Source organism: Dasypus novemcinctus, chromosome 31 (assembly GCF_030445035.2).
Source record: "Dasypus novemcinctus isolate mDasNov1 chromosome 31, mDasNov1.1.hap2, whole genome shotgun sequence".
In the NCBI taxonomy this organism is placed as follows: domain Eukaryota; kingdom Metazoa; phylum Chordata; class Mammalia; order Cingulata; family Dasypodidae; genus Dasypus; species Dasypus novemcinctus.
Genome location: NC_080703.1, coordinates 39,754,948 through 39,770,414, shown reverse-complemented (window position 1 = coordinate 39,770,414; position 15,467 = coordinate 39,754,948). Strand labels below are relative to the sequence as shown.

Genomic DNA, 15,467 nt, shown 5'->3' with positions numbered 1-15,467 from the left:
CAGTGACAGTGAGCAAAGCAATGCCTACCACCGAAGGACTGTCTAAGGACATAGTTTTTTTGTGGGGGTTTTTTTCTGTCTTTTTTGATTCAAATGCAGTTGGCTATCTCTCTACACTCTTAAAGCAGCACCATTTACGTAGCATATTGCTCTTTTTGTCCTGACAACTCTTTGTCTTTTGGCTTTAGCTGCAGGTGGTGTTTTCTGTACATGAATTTCTGGGAATATGGTCTGTGTTGGCCATATAAGGACGTCTATTCGGGCCATATGTTTTGCCGTTGTGTGTCTCATTTTGTCTGTCTGGGATGTCAGGACTGATTTCCACCTCGTTTTTTGAATGGACCAAATACCCATTTGTAAGAGCAGGGAGGAAAGAGCTGGGGCTGGAGCCTAAACAACTTTGTGAAAACATATGTTGGAGAGAGGAAATGCAATATCCTGTAAACATTTGCACCCTTCTTCTCACATCTTATCTGTGACCGACATCATCACAACTGCATCCAGTTAAAGAGAGCGTCTCCTTGATCAAGTTCAGAAGGCTGCAGTGTGTGTGTGCCTGCAGCTTCATCCGACTGACCCCACGGCGGGGCGGGCACGCCATGGCACACCCCAGCTCCACACCGCCCGAGTCCTAGGGGCCCTGCTGCCAACCTCGCCCAGCCTCCAAGGAAACAGCCTCCTGCTTTCCTTGTTCAGTGAAGAACCCGGGCTCTGATGAAACTAAGCCGACAAAAACGTAGGACCCCATAAGGCTCCTCAATTTCTCCTTTGTCACAAGCACCGCAGTCTTAATCAGTGAACGGTTTGGGTTATTATTGGTTTAACAGAGGTCTCCCATGCCAGGCTAAAAGCCCCATGCGGGCACACAGATCAGGCCAGCCCTGCTCACTGCCGTATTACCAGGAGAGCATACGGTGTCTCGGTAATATTTACATATGAATGAATAAAGGGGCATAAAACCTCCTGGTGCCACCTGCAACCAGCTTGTTGACTCCAATGCCAGCTTCTTTTAGTGCCTGCAGCAGTGAGGAGAAGGAACCGGTGAAGAAGGTAAACATACCCATTTAAATTGAAATTAACTGCCACAGAGCTAGAAACTTGGTTCGTGGGCAACACTTCAAGTGCGCCATAGCCCAGTGTGGCCAGTGGCCATCGCGCTGGGCAGTGTAGGTTGCAGAGGACTCCCGCCATTGCAGAATGCTCTGTGGACAATGTCGGTACAGAGAACACCTAGAAAAGACTGCCCAACGTCGGGTGAGCGGGAGGCTGAGAGGTGCTGACTGGCTCTCGGACCCTCCGATGATGCCCAGATCCAAACCTTTCCCACTTTGGAATTAGCCCATCCATTTCTAAGCCTGCGTGGAATGAGACTGACGTTTCTCTGAACCCAAGTTTAAGACAAGGATCTGGACCTGGCTGTACTTGACAGGGTCCTTTAAAATACTGGGAATGATAGGCGTACACCCCACAGGCTGTTCTCATTAGCATTTGAAATACCCCGTGGATGAAGTCAAACACTTTCCAAACCCCTGAGCTGCTCCATCCTGGCCCTTGGTATGGGCTTCCCTTAGAAATGACTCTTTGGGAAGCTTTCATGTAGACACCTGCTCCACCTGGGACGGCACCAGAGACCAAACAAACAATGGCATACCGACGAAAATAATGGCAGGAGGGGATGAAGAAGTAACGATAGAGAACTCTAAATAAGAGTTGAAGGATTTTGTTTTCCCTAATAAAGTAGATTCCAGTCATAGCCCGAGTGATAGTGATCAAAGGTATCTCCTAATGGTTTTGGGATGGATGGAAACACCTGCTGGCAATGGGTGATAGGGTCATGAAGGTCATCATCAGAGCTGAGCAAAGAAAAGGCGATGTCTAAGCTAGCACTGGGAGAGCTGGATAAGGGAAATGAGCCACATTCCAGCTGGTACCTAGAACCTGGCAGAACACCTGGCCCTTTTACCCCGAGATACTACCTTTTTTATTAACAAGAATTTATTGGACAAAACTTTAAAAGCTACATCTCCTTCCCCAGATGTTAGTATGGGTCAGTACCTCAGTAAGGTACAATGGTAATAATTCCATCAAAAGGGGCAGCTTGACCTAGATCCAAAACTGAGTCGGGAAGCGGAAGGACTCCTGCAAATGCCTTCAGTCCTGCACAGTGGATGGCGTCACCGCTTACAGTTTCCAGAAGCCCCGATTTTATCCCACGGGTCCTTGTCACCGGGAACCCTCTGCTGCCCCTTCTCACCTGGGGACTGCCCTTCCGCCATCTCCTTTAACTGTCAGCTCCATGTCCCCTCCTGGGTCCAAACCCTTCTGCAGCTGCTAGTTATTTCCTCCAATGTTCCATCACACCACCTGTCCTGCTGTGTGCATTCCAAATGTACATGCCCGCCCCTCCAGACTGCAAGACTGGAAGCATCTCGAGGTTTCCTTATGTCTGCATCCCTAGTGTCTCCCAGAATGCCTGCTGCCACAGGGAAGGAATGCAAGAACTGTTTTCTGCTTCTAAGAATGCTGCTTGAAAAAAAAAAAAAAAATCTTAGGCTTATCCCAGGTGTGGAATCAAAGGTCAGCTCAGTGGCTCCCCAAATTTGCTGAATATTAGAATTACCCGCAGGGCATTCAAAAATCCTGATGCCCAGCCTTCACGGTACTACTGCAAGGAAATCAGAAGGGCTGAGGGTGGGAGCTGGGCATTATTTTTTTGTTGTGTGTGTTTGTTAAAGATGCCAGGGTGACTCCAATATGCAGTCAAGATGGGCATCCACCGGGCTAGTCAATGTTTTTGACATAGGCAATCAAATACGCCTGCTAGGACACCCTGAGGGGAAGTTTTTAACCCAATTCTTGGGTCAGCTGGAAAAGAAAAGGCTGTTCCAGAAAACAGCAGTGACCAGAAATGTTGAGGAATGTATGCACAGGCTAGTCACTTACTGCAAAATAATTAAAGATTTTTAAAAGTATGCTGTCTGAGGAACCAGGATAAAGTAGTATTTGGACACTTGACTGAGATTTACTGGGGTGCCAGAAATCCTGTGTAGGGATATGATTTATCATCACAAACCTAAGCTGCTAACCACAAAATTACACATGGAAGTACAGTTCAAAAGCCAGTCTATTATTTAGTGGAGCCAGAACCACCCAGTTTTCTCCACCGCTTTTCAACACAGTTCAACGTGATTTCTCTCCCAGAAAACTCTTCCGTCTTGAGTGGGGCTTCTCCTCCCTGAAAACAGTTCAACTTTTTTCCAGACTATGTCAATGTACTTGAGCAGAGCCAAAAAAATTCACACTGTTCATGCCAAGAAGCCAACTGCAGGGCATCCTAGCCCTCAGTGCTTTGCTTTGATGACGCGCAGGAAGCTTGGGGAATTTTTCATTCCAGTGAAGCCAAACGGTGACCATTCCCAATCAACCCTTAGCCAAACCCTACCAAGCAAATTTTCTTAGCGGTGCTGTTACTGCAAATCCTTGCTGGCTTAAATAGAGATGGAGGGAAAACAGGTAGCAGGGGCCTGAATTCTAGTCCAGGGCAGTTTGGGGAAAGCATCAGCCAAAGGCATTCTCTGAGATTGTACTGCCATGTTCACTGCTGCCAGGTCCCGGAGCAGGGGTTGTCCATGGGGAAGACAAGCCACTAGCCGAGACAAATGCATCCCACCTGGCCAAAGATTACCTTCCATGGTAGTGCCTGAAATTTATTGAACCCTATGAGAAGTTTAACTCCAAACTAAAGCACAATATTTCATCTATTTCTAGGACTGGCAGACACATATTACCATTATAATGTCAAGGCAAGCTTTAGAGAAACAATGAGCTACCACACTGAACTACCACCCCATTCATCCCATCCCCCAGCTTTCCATTGCTTTGTCTTTACCTGCTAACATCCACGGTCCAGGCTATCTGGATAATTAATTCATATGATGAATACCTGACCCGAGGATAATTAACATGAATTGGTAATTAGAGACCAAGATCCCACCCAAAGTCTTTAATTTGAGGGTCCTGGGGTGCAAGAAAATGGTTCTCTTTTCAGGTTTAATTCACTACATGATCTTGGAAGAAGAAAAAAAGAGAGAGAGGATGAAGCATAGACAAAAACAAACAAGAGTACCTTAAATCTGAAAATTCTTTTTGGATATTTTTCAAACCAGTAAACATTTAGTATACTCAAGAAATAGCAGACCCTCACAATTAAACAGTGCTTAAAGTATCACACGCTTATATGTAGCCGTGTCACAGAGATGTATCAACTGTATAAATGCAATCTATATAATGACTTATACAATGTCCACAGAGAGGAAGTTTAGATTTTGTTTAAATTTTCATTTAAAAAAAAAACCCAAAGGGCTTTCACTTTTTTTATGGCAGTAATAAGGATCCAAGTATTTACTTCTACATGTTATCATTTGTAATATTTTTTCTCTGTAACATATTCCTATATTCTGTTTCCTATCATTTATTCTTCCTAATTTCTTTTAAGGACTTTTATATTAATAATGGAGTTTCTAATAAATTGGAAATTCATGTCTAAATTTATTTTATTGAAGTTCATACCTACAAATACGTATTATATTTTTCCTGATGCATTACTAAAGAATGTGAGTACACAGTGAAGCCAAATTAAAAATTAAAGATCGTTTTTATGTGCAGCAGCATTAAATAAAATACTTAAAAATAGTTTCATAATATAACTGTAGCTAGAGCATACCTAGTTATCTATATTGCAGGTGCCCATTTCCTTATTAGTGTGTTTATTGTGCAATTTATTAGATAACTGACATAGACTATAAATATACATGCAAATTTGCAGCTGATATGAAGCAAAAAGTTGATAAATAATGCTACAGTATAACTTTAAAAAAAGAACTAGTAAGCCTTGAGGCTATTTTTTTAATCATTTATTTTTATTTATGCTGTAAAGACTATTTTCATTTGTTTAATATATATGCACATATATAAATGTACTTGACAGAGAAACAAACAGCATATTTATGAAAGTTTTTGATGGGAACCAGCTTGTGTTTTGAGACTCTGATTTGAAGATGGACAATACTCACTGTTCTTTTAAATTGCTTCTACAACTGAAAAAAAACCTCACTAATATTCATATTTAATGAAAATAAAGTTTCTTGTCTTTGGCAGTTAACAAGGTTATCAAAAATACCTTTTTAATTCTCTTTGCACAAAGGGGTCTTGTCGATAAAAATGTGCAACACTGCAAGCAAGGGGTAAAGACACCTTTCCAGCTAGAATATGCTGCAGTTTAGGATATAAACCAAATCTTGTGGCATTCTCAATAGATTTGAGAAACCCAATTGTTTGGCCAGCATCCAAGAGTATGAATAAATGTATACATAAGGCATAACAGATACATATAAACAATATTTGCATGCCATACATGAAAATATTACAAAGTTTAAAATGAGGCTACTACAGTTTTCAGCAGAAATCCTTGAAGATGCAGAATTAGTGTAACAGCCCTATTATTAAACAACTACCACATAAGAAAAGTTAAATAGTATAGCAGGAAAAGTAGTGGAGAAAAGATAGCACACTAGGATTTGAGACTTGCTTCTTTCTCTACTAGGAGCGGAGTGACCCCTCTTAAGGCAAGTGGCATCAGGTTCCAGATCTATAAAATGACAGAATAAAATCTGATACTCTCTAAGACTCCAAAAAAATTCTCTGCCCCTAAATTTGACTTAAAAAATCAGGTTGACTTTCACGAGAAAATAAAGATATAAAGAAAGTTCTCGCATGCTACGTTAGATGTTTATCTCTATGTAAGAGACAGGTGTCAAACAAACAAACAAACAAACAAACCAAAAAACCAGTAAGGCAAAGAGAAACTTTAACTCACCAGATTCCATCTGCTACATTTGAATTCATGCATAATTGATTATCCATGACTGGTAAGTTCTTTTCTCACTAGCCGACCACAGTTTTCTAAACATTATGTATTAAATCACTACTAAAGTAGACTACATTTCAGAAACAGCAAGGGGCAGAGTAAGAATATTTTAAATGAAAAATTACATGCTGGTTAATAATAATACAGCTGACCCATGTTTAAGAGAGAGAAATTTTAATCATGTGCCTATTAAATATTAATAACCTATTCTCTTATTGTTATAATAAGGTTAAGTAGGCTTCTCCATGCTTAAGGAAAGAGGGAGAAGTAGGAATGCACAATGGTGCAAAAAGATACAGAGACAGGAGACAGACATAAGGAAAATGTGTCAACAATAAACAAGAGGAAATGAGAAAGAAGGAAAAGATGAAGGTGGAAACTAATCTCTGTGTGCCATTATGACTGCCAGAGGACTGGCAAAGAAGCAGCATCCTTTTATTTCAATTTTAATCATTTCTGAATTTTAATACCCGGCTCCCTTTGTAATTCTCCTGGCATTCCCCGTATGCCTTCATCCCAGCCAAAACACCAGTGTAAATTAAATGGCAGGCAACCACACCACTGATGGAGCCTCCCTGAGGAAACTGCCAGGTGACCAAAAGCAAAAGGGCTATGTCTACCTTACATCCCTGAGGACCTCCAGCCAACTGACTGCCTGCAAGTCCTCCCCCTACTTTAATTTTGAAAAGAAGGGCAGTAGTTGGGTAATCTATAGATAGAGAAGCATTAAAAAAGTAAAGCAAGCCAGTAGTAATACAATAAGCGGTGACCATCAGGGCCTGGAAAAAATGAGTTTGCTCTCACTGGCACTAAGGAGCATCACATGATTATTTAATTACAGCTCTAATTTTTGTCTCGTGGATGGCAACATATCAACAATTAATAGGGCAAATAGAGGAGACTGTGTGTTTAAAGAGACAGAATGCGCATGATAATGTAATAAGTCACACAGCAGTGTATTGCTTAAGGAATACTTGGCTTTGTGTCAATTAAATAGAACTGTCTTGCAAAGACCCCTCCACATTTTTAGGAAGAAAAGGAAGTGTCTTTTTTCGGATAACTTTCATAGAATGCCCAGACCTTTTCGGAATATTTTAGATGCTGCTGACACAACCGTTTTGGAACTCTAGTATTAACTTGAAGGACTGGAGTAAAATACTCATTGATAGAAATACTCTAAACCTTGGAGCATTTTTTAAGTTATGAAATAACATACCTGCAATGAAAGTTGTCTTTTTATCTAATAACCACAGCTAGTATTTATTTCATAGGATATGGGAAATAAATCACTGCTGTAGGAAAAAACAAATAGAGGCCAATCAGACTTGGGCTACTGGTTCATAATATTTTTGGTTCTGGAATATAAGGAAAACCATTCCATGGTATCCTATGTGCAAAGACTTCAGGGGAGGGCTCCGTGTTGACTACAGTACAGTTACCACAATCAGCACTGAAGGGACATGAACTTGAGCCTCTGCAAGGCGGACAGACTAATTCTGGAGGTCAATCAATGGGAATAAGAAAGAAAACCATCCAAAAACCGACCCAGAATACACAGTGAAAGAGGAAAAGCGTTCAATTATCCAGAAAACGGGGACAGATGTAGATTGTGCTCAGATAATCCCAGTAAAAGCAGAGACGGCCCCTTTCCCCAACAAATCTTGATCAGCACAAGCACAACTCACTATGTTATTATTCATTTAGCAATTCTTTGAGCTGATGACATGCAAGGTGAAGAAGGCTAACTGTGAAGTTTCTCCCATTTTATAAAACGCAGGCATGTACCATACACTTAAATTCTTGTGTTGTACTTTAATAACTTGTTGAAATAAATAACAAACAGCATCTACCAACTTCATAAAGGCACCGGATACTAGTGCATTTTTGAGTGCCATGCCACACGGTTATAGGGTCTACTTAGCTGAATGAATTCAAGGAATTCAAGTCGTTAACAAATTTCATCGAACTGTCTAAGGGTAAGTCCAGCTTTAAACCTCTTTAGTTTCAGTCACCCATTGTTTTGTCATGCCCAAAGACAAAGCAAAAACCATGGTTTGTGACTGAGGCAAGGAAACAGACTTAGAACCACTGCTGTAGTCAACTGCTCAAATGGATCTTAAATATTAGGTTATAGAGAATTGTAAAGAAATGTTAACTTGGGTAAAGAAACATTGACAAATGAGCCTACAAAAAAGAAGTACTAAGAGAAGCTACATCACCCCAATGAGCTTTTTATGACATATGATAGCCAAAGTAATCAGAAAACAAGAAAATGTGGGCAACTCAAAATATAACGTGGGAAAGCAAAAGCCGCTGAGGGACAACAATTTCTAATGCCATTGGCAAAAGCAATCAAGCCCAGACTAACTAATTACAAAGAAAGGAACAAAACCAAACAAAATAAAACCAGGAGGAGAATTTTACATCTCACTGAAAAGTTTTAAAAATTATGTCATTTTAGTAGAAAACCTTTGATAATAATGGGCCAAAAATCTGACTCCATACATTCTAAAAGAATTTTTTTTAAGAGTCAAGCAAGCAGTAGCTTGTATGTAAGAGTATACATCATTCTTTTTTAATGTGATTTTTTAATATACAGTTAACATGTCTCAGAAAAGGCTGTAATTAACTGTCTACTGCTCTAATAACACTAATAAGTATACAGTAGTATTAAAACACAATGACTCCATACAAACTAAGGCTGTCATTTTTAAACTTTTAAGATAATGTTCTCAGTTGTTTCTGAGTCCTCTTACGCCATGCAAAATGAATTTTTCTTTAAAAGCATTCTTATTAAAATATTGTTCTTTTCTCCTTATAGTCAGGGGAAATCTAACACTAAACAGGGCATTTAAATATGCATTTCAGTTGGTGGAAATACAATGGGAAACACTTGGATTATTTTACCAATTCTGCAAATTCCTTGAAAATTTAAAACTGCCAGCATTTAAATTTAGTTACTTCACTCATTTGATCAAATACTTTCTGGAGAAAAGCAAGGGTCACTATAGCAAGAATCACAGAGCCCAGTTTGTTAATGCCAAATGATTTCCATTGTCTGGTTCACTGAAACAGGAAAACTCAATTGCACTCAACATCAAACAGCTAATTACGGATATACTATCTTCAAGACTTAACTCCACTTCAAAAGGTATCTACAGCCACTACCTTCTATTTTATTTATTGTAATTATTATAATAAAATATTTATAACATAAAACTTAAAGTCCTTAACATTATAAACATTAAAAGGCCCCACTGTCATTTACATGCTCTTAACGGCATATCAGAAACCTCTAGAAGACTTAGGCACCTCTAGCCATCAACCCCACTATTCGCCCTGTTTCCGGGAGAAATTGTATTCCCTTGCACAGATTACTGACAATCTTTTTCTTTAAATATCTCAAGGGAATAAAGAGCTAATAATTTCTCCTGGGAGCCTGCCACCGCATCTCACCAGCCCCCCCACAAAAGAATGCCCACTGAAGAATTTTTCCTGGTATCGGATCCCAAATCATCCCTGGCGAAGAAAAAGCAAGAGTCCCCAGACAGAGCTCTCCTGGGGCCACCAGGTGCCTTCCTTGCCCTGCGGCTGAGCTCCTGGCTCTCCACCTGCTACTGACTGCAGGAACTTTCCTGGCACTTACCCTCCAAATCTCAGAGGCTGCTCTCTGAATCTAGCCCTACAGGAGAGCGCCCCAAAAGTAGTCTCGGATGAGGCGACAATAATGAAGTTCTCTGTGGCTCTGGTGACAAAGCAGAAGCATCCCCCAAGTGAAGTGGTTACCAGTTGCCTGTGAGGCAGCTGGACCATCACTGCCGTTGCGAGGGTGCGTCACAAATCAGGTCATAGCTCTCTTTGGGTAGAGTCCACCCCCTTCACCCAGTACACCGCCCTCTACTTCCTGCACACCTGGGGGCACGGGGGGTAGAGGAGGGGGACCAGTGCAGGTCTAGACATTCTAGTAAAGGCACAAGCTGGTGCTGCCCGACATCCGCTGCGCCTGCAAGCCTCATCTGGGGGACCTGCAACTCTAGGTACCCAAAAAACGAGTGCAACAATAAATGGGCTCTAGGATAACCGATGAATGTGATAAAATTTTGCACAGTTAAATGTATCTTTCCAGGAAGATCTTTCCTCCACTGAAAACTGAACCAACTCCTAATTTTTTACTCTAAGACAGAGTTCTTTAACAAAATTTAAATATCCGTACTGGACAAATTTCAGCAGTTAACTAGGCACAAAAATGCTAGGTATCAGTTAACTGATTTTCTTCTCTCGTAACTAAACTAGATCACGGCATAAACTGAATTACATCCTTGCAAGTCCATTGAAAGAGGTGATTAGAATTTCTATTACGAATCTTCCGACAGCAGCAAGGGTGGAAGTGATAGAGAATAACTTGAAAGAATAAAAATAGGCCAATATGCTGGAAAGACGCTACACTATTAAATCTTGCCCTGAATATATATACACACAATCTGTATCTATTTACTCTGAAATGAAATATCTGATCTTAAAAAAGACTTTAAAAAAATAAACAGCAAAAGGTACAGTTGGCATAAGTTCAAAAGTACTAAATAATGTGTGTTAATGTGTTGATCACACTCTATGAAGATATCAAGTTTAAATAGACCTACCATTGAGAATAGCACGTAGGAACGATATATAAATTACCATAGGAGACACTTTTCTTTGGTATAGTGAAGGAAAAGAACCTTGTGTAACAGATCTAATTTATATGCTGTATTAAGAGTGCATTCTGCTATGATGTCAACAGAATATGTGATTCAAGATTGACAACTATGTGTAGACAATGAGTGTAAAAGCTACTTATAGGATGTAAATGAAAATAAGCGTTTTCTCAAAAGTAAAGTATGATTTTTGAAATTCAATCTGAACCGCATTTTGATGTTAAAAGAGGAAGGGCTTTTAATTTTAAAGCAACAAAGTATGCATTTAATGTTATAAACATGTAGAAATCTCCCTTATCTTAAGGTTGGCAGATTAACAAGGAGAACAATAGAGTCAGTGAGAATATTTTCAGGGGAAAGCTTAGAGTATCAGTCAATCAATCAATGAGCCCGACTTTGGACTCGTATTTGCAGAGTACCATTAAAACCTGAAACATTCCACTGAAGCCTTGGAAGGGGAAGATAGCTATATCAAAGTCATTACCTAAGGAAATTAAATAGTTTAAGAATTCTTTTTGGAACTTTGTAGAAAGTTAATTTAGCAAACACACACTTGAATCTGTTTGCATGTATCCGTCCTGAGGTTGCTCCAAGATGACGATTTTAAGTGGCATGTGGATTTTTTGGGGATTTTGATGTTGTAGTGATGTTATGCAACTGTAAACGTGCACAACGCTTCTTTCAACTGGTTCTCACATGACCGAAAGGAGGAGATGAAATTGGTTTTCTTTAAAGTTTTGGCACTGGGAAAAGATAAGAAAAACCCCTCCCGACCCCTACCCCCAACCAGGAAGAGTCTGCAGCCCTGGGTTATAGCACAGGTAGATATTAAAGTGGAGACAGAGCCGTTATTTAGTGGTGACAGGAATATAAATATGTGCACTAACCTATAAACTGGTATTTACTTCAGGAAGGTAAGTAATATTTTCCCTCTGATTGCTGAGCTGTCAGTTTAATGCAGCGTAAATAAACAGTAGGTGCCTGCTAGCTCAGAGGAGGAAGTGTTCATTCCACAAGAGGAACAGATTACTGAGGCCTGATGCTCATCATGCCGAAACATAACTTTCATTTTACCAGAAAATATACCCCTCCCGTGCATGATTTTTTCCAGCCTGATCTATTAAGGACAGATCTCTGTTCTGTCACAATGTAGACCGATTTGTTAAAAAATCATCCCGGAGTTTTGGAGTTTGAAACCCAGATCAATTTGAAAAGCAGGAGTAATCACTGGTCCGTAATTTGATCACAAAAAAATAAAAAGGAATACTTAACACAAGCGTGAACTGTAGGAAACCAAAAAGGACAAAGAACACATTTAAATATGAGTCCAATAATCTGAATGATCTAAGTCACTCAAAATCCTCCTCTGCTAATTAAAAGCACACTGACACCTTTACTATTTTGCAACCTTGTGCTGTTTTAGTCTGTTCAATACATATGCTTATTCTGCTATCTGAACTATCTCAAGGTAAGCTATTCAGAGAACTCATATCACAGTTCCTAATTCCAATAGAAAGATTACTGAACTCTCCTGAAAGAAGTAGTACATTTGAACATCAAATGTTGACAGCCTTCCGAAGCGCATTCATGTAAAATGTGGTTTTCTCCTTTTATTAATGCTGCAAAGCTATAACGGCATCGAGGAACTGATTTTCTCCTTGTATACAAGTGATAAGCAAAATATTTCACGTCATCATTTAAAAGAGGAACTCATTTTCTCTAAGAGGTATAAAAGAAAATGGGGGAGGAAGTTTCTATTTAAAACATGAGCAAATATTGATAATTAACTAATGGTTTGCCAAGAGAAGAAAGGAGGTTTAGAAAGAATAATTTGGACTTGACTGCAACATGTGTAGACATAGCCTGGAGATTGATTCAGTCAGTTATTTATTTCATGGGCTCCGTCACCCTGGAGTACGAATGTAATATAAATTACAGTCAACCAAGACAGCATGTATGGGAGAAATGATGTGTTTGTGTAAAGGGCATAGCTATGTATGGCTCTTTTGGATATTTTCAGGACAGATGAAAAACCACTAGCGTGCTTTATAACGCCCCTGCAGTATATCCACGTTGCGTTTAGCTTAATAGTGTTTGTAACCGAAAGATTTTTACAATAATGAGGAACAGGTGCCTCTCACCTGACCTTTCAGGCCTAATTTACAATCAGCAACCCATCCCATGAAAAAATAACTGAACATCTCCTCTAGGTATCTTGGTCTCTGCTAATTTAACATAGCTCTTTCTCAGCTATCGCTCAGCGAATCACACCAAAAGTTCATATAGCTGGCAACAGACTTCTTTGCAGAAATAAACCAATAATCACTTTGTTGTTACTCTTGTTTAAGATGCCAGGAGACAAAAGAGCTACTTTTGTAGATTATCAACCAAAGAATATATTAATTTATTAAAGCAACTGAACAAAAGGCATTCCTTTGGAATACTTTTACATACAAAGAACTATTATTTATTACATACTTCAGCTTGTGGGAAAATGAGGAATGCATTGATTCTGGAAACAACTATTCAGACTTTTGGAAGTTCTTTAGGTCTTCTTTATCTCTATTCTCCTCCTCCCCTCCACCTCATTTTAAGGCACACCACTTTAGAGGGAAATGCCTACTTGTTCCTTTTTCACCCATCATTTGTATTCATTGTTCAGGAGGGAATACAAAAATCAAACAGTGATTTTATTCTCTTAAATAATTTGGTTACAGCCATCCATACTCAAATTTAACAATGCTGTGTATTCTATAGCTACTGTTTACTTATTATATACTACATATGACTAGACAACTCTCCATTTAAAACGTTGTTTCCATTAGAAAAAATATGAAAAAAGAAGTGTCAAATGGAGATGAAGAATAAACATGTTTGGTATATTTATAAAATGCATAACCATTTAAAAATGTGCACAAGAAGAATACTTATCTTGCTACTGTTATGTTTTATATAAAATGCACATTGTTTAAAATGTATTTACTAATGTAAATTTACCTAACCAAGTGAAAGTATTTGTCTGGTGATTGTGATTCTGACTTGGAAGGATAGTGAAAGGCACATCCAGTTACTTCTGCTAGCTAAAGTTGAAATTATGCACTTACTATAACCTTTCCTAACAATGTGAGAAACACGGAGTAAATATATTAAATTTGTTTCACAACAGATGCTTAGGTTGTTAATATTTAAGATGCTTATTCATGCTATTCCTGTCTGCACATTTGTCAAAAATGTAAGCTTGAATGCTAATGTTTGCCAGCAGACCGGAGCAGCCAGTATACGAAGGCAGGACTGTCCTACTAAAATAATATGCAATAGAAAATAAGGGCTACTTAGCGAAATCACAGCACTAGCACCGTCGAGCAGATTCAAGGTTTCTAGAGCAAAATACCCTAACTTTGGCTTTCCCGCGTATTCAAGGACGGCTTTTGGTTTGGTTTGTTCATGCAACTACTTTTGACTGTAGAGAATAAATCCCGCATGCCTGACAGCTGGGAAAAATTCACTTACGAGAGGGTGCAAATGTCAATAAAGTTTCCAGGTTCCGAGGTCCTCCGTCGGACAGCACAAACCCTGCAGCCTCCAGCAACTGCTTCGGACAGAACCTGAGACCGAGCGGCCGCGTTGCTCTCATCCTTACCCCCTTGCTCTGTCCTCTTGACCCAGGCAGGTGGCCTTGGCCTCCAGGGATGCCGGCGTGGCGCCCCGGCCAGCAGGGGCAGAAGGGTTCTCTCCTGGGAAGAGGGGGGCTCTCTCTGGGTTTCCCCCTCTTTTATCACCATGTGGAGTCCAAAATCTTAGACCATTGGTCTGGACACCCGGAACGCCGCGGAGAAAGTTCCCCGAGTAAGGGCGCAGAGGTCAAGGCTGCCGGCGAGGGCACTTGGAGAGGCGGCCCTGCGGTTGACACTAACCCGGGAGGGGTGCAGCGCCCTGAAGGGGCCAACACTGCCACCAAGAGACCCACGGCCCTCTCCCCTCAGTCGACCCGGGCCTTCCCAGGAGGGTCCTGCTCCGTGCGGGTCCCTGGAGCCGCCACCTGCCCGCGTCGCCCCTCTCCCGGGGATCGTCCAAACCCGCGCCCCGCCGCCCCGGAAGCCTCGCCAGGGAGAAGCCCGGCGCGCTCGAGGCCGGCCGCCGGCGGGTTCCACGAAACGCCCGCTCCCCGCACCGTCTCCCGCCGCCTGCCCAAGTCCAAGCCCACGAGCGGGGCCGGCCGGGGCGCCTCCGAGGCCGAGCGCCCCGCGCCCAGCGCCCGCGGGGCTCCCGGGCGCCAGAAGTTGCCGCAAACTTCGCGGGCCCCCCGCCGCCGCCGCCGGGGGGCGGGGGCCGAGGACGCGGGCGGCGGGCGCCCGAGGGATGCCGCGCCGCCCCGCAGCCCGGCGGGGGCCGCAGCCCGCCCGCAGCCCGCCCCCGGGGCGCCCCGGCCCCCTCCCCCGGCCTCCGCCCCGCGCCCGCTCGCCCCGAGGTGGGCCGTACCGACCTCCTGCGGGGCCCCGCGCAGCCCGCGGCCGCCGGGCAGGTGTGGCCGCGTGGCCGCGTGCGCGGGGACCCCGCCGCAGCCGCGCCTCTCCGGGGCGCGGGGCGCTCCCGCCGCCGGGCGCCCACGGGCGCGCCGCGGGTGGGGGCCGCCGCGAAGTTTGGCCCGATTCCGGGGAGCGCGCGACGGCGCCGGGCGCGAGCGGGGAGGCGGGCGCGGCACTCACTCAGCGCGGGCCCCGGGGCGCGGGGCGCGGGGCCCGGGGCCGTCCCGGGCGGGCGGCGTCGGGCTCCCGAGGCGGCGGCCTCCGCTGCTGCTGCCGCCGCCGCCGGAGCTGCGGCCGCCGCGGAAGTTCCCGGCAACTTGA

At 42.6% G+C, this 15,467-nt stretch overlaps 1 protein-coding gene across 6 annotated transcripts in view; it reads right to left on the bottom strand.

Moving 5' to 3' along the window:
• SATB1 (SATB homeobox 1) overlaps nucleotides 1–15,467 on the bottom strand; it is a 97,998-nt gene that overhangs the window by 81,963 nt on the left and 568 nt on the right. Inside the window, exon 1 of one of the 6 annotated variants that reach the window (XM_058290777.2) lies at nucleotides 15,327–15,401. The exons of 1 other annotated variant lie outside the window; for it this stretch is intronic. The gene's annotated coding sequence lies outside the window, so the exon portion shown is untranslated. Of the gene's footprint in view, nucleotides 1–9,572; nucleotides 9,765–14,130; nucleotides 14,602–15,103; nucleotides 15,195–15,326; nucleotides 15,402–15,467 lie in introns of those variants that run through there. 4 more of the 6 variants (XM_058290778.2, XM_058290780.2, XM_058290782.2 and 1 more) reach the window with 4 other exon arrangements.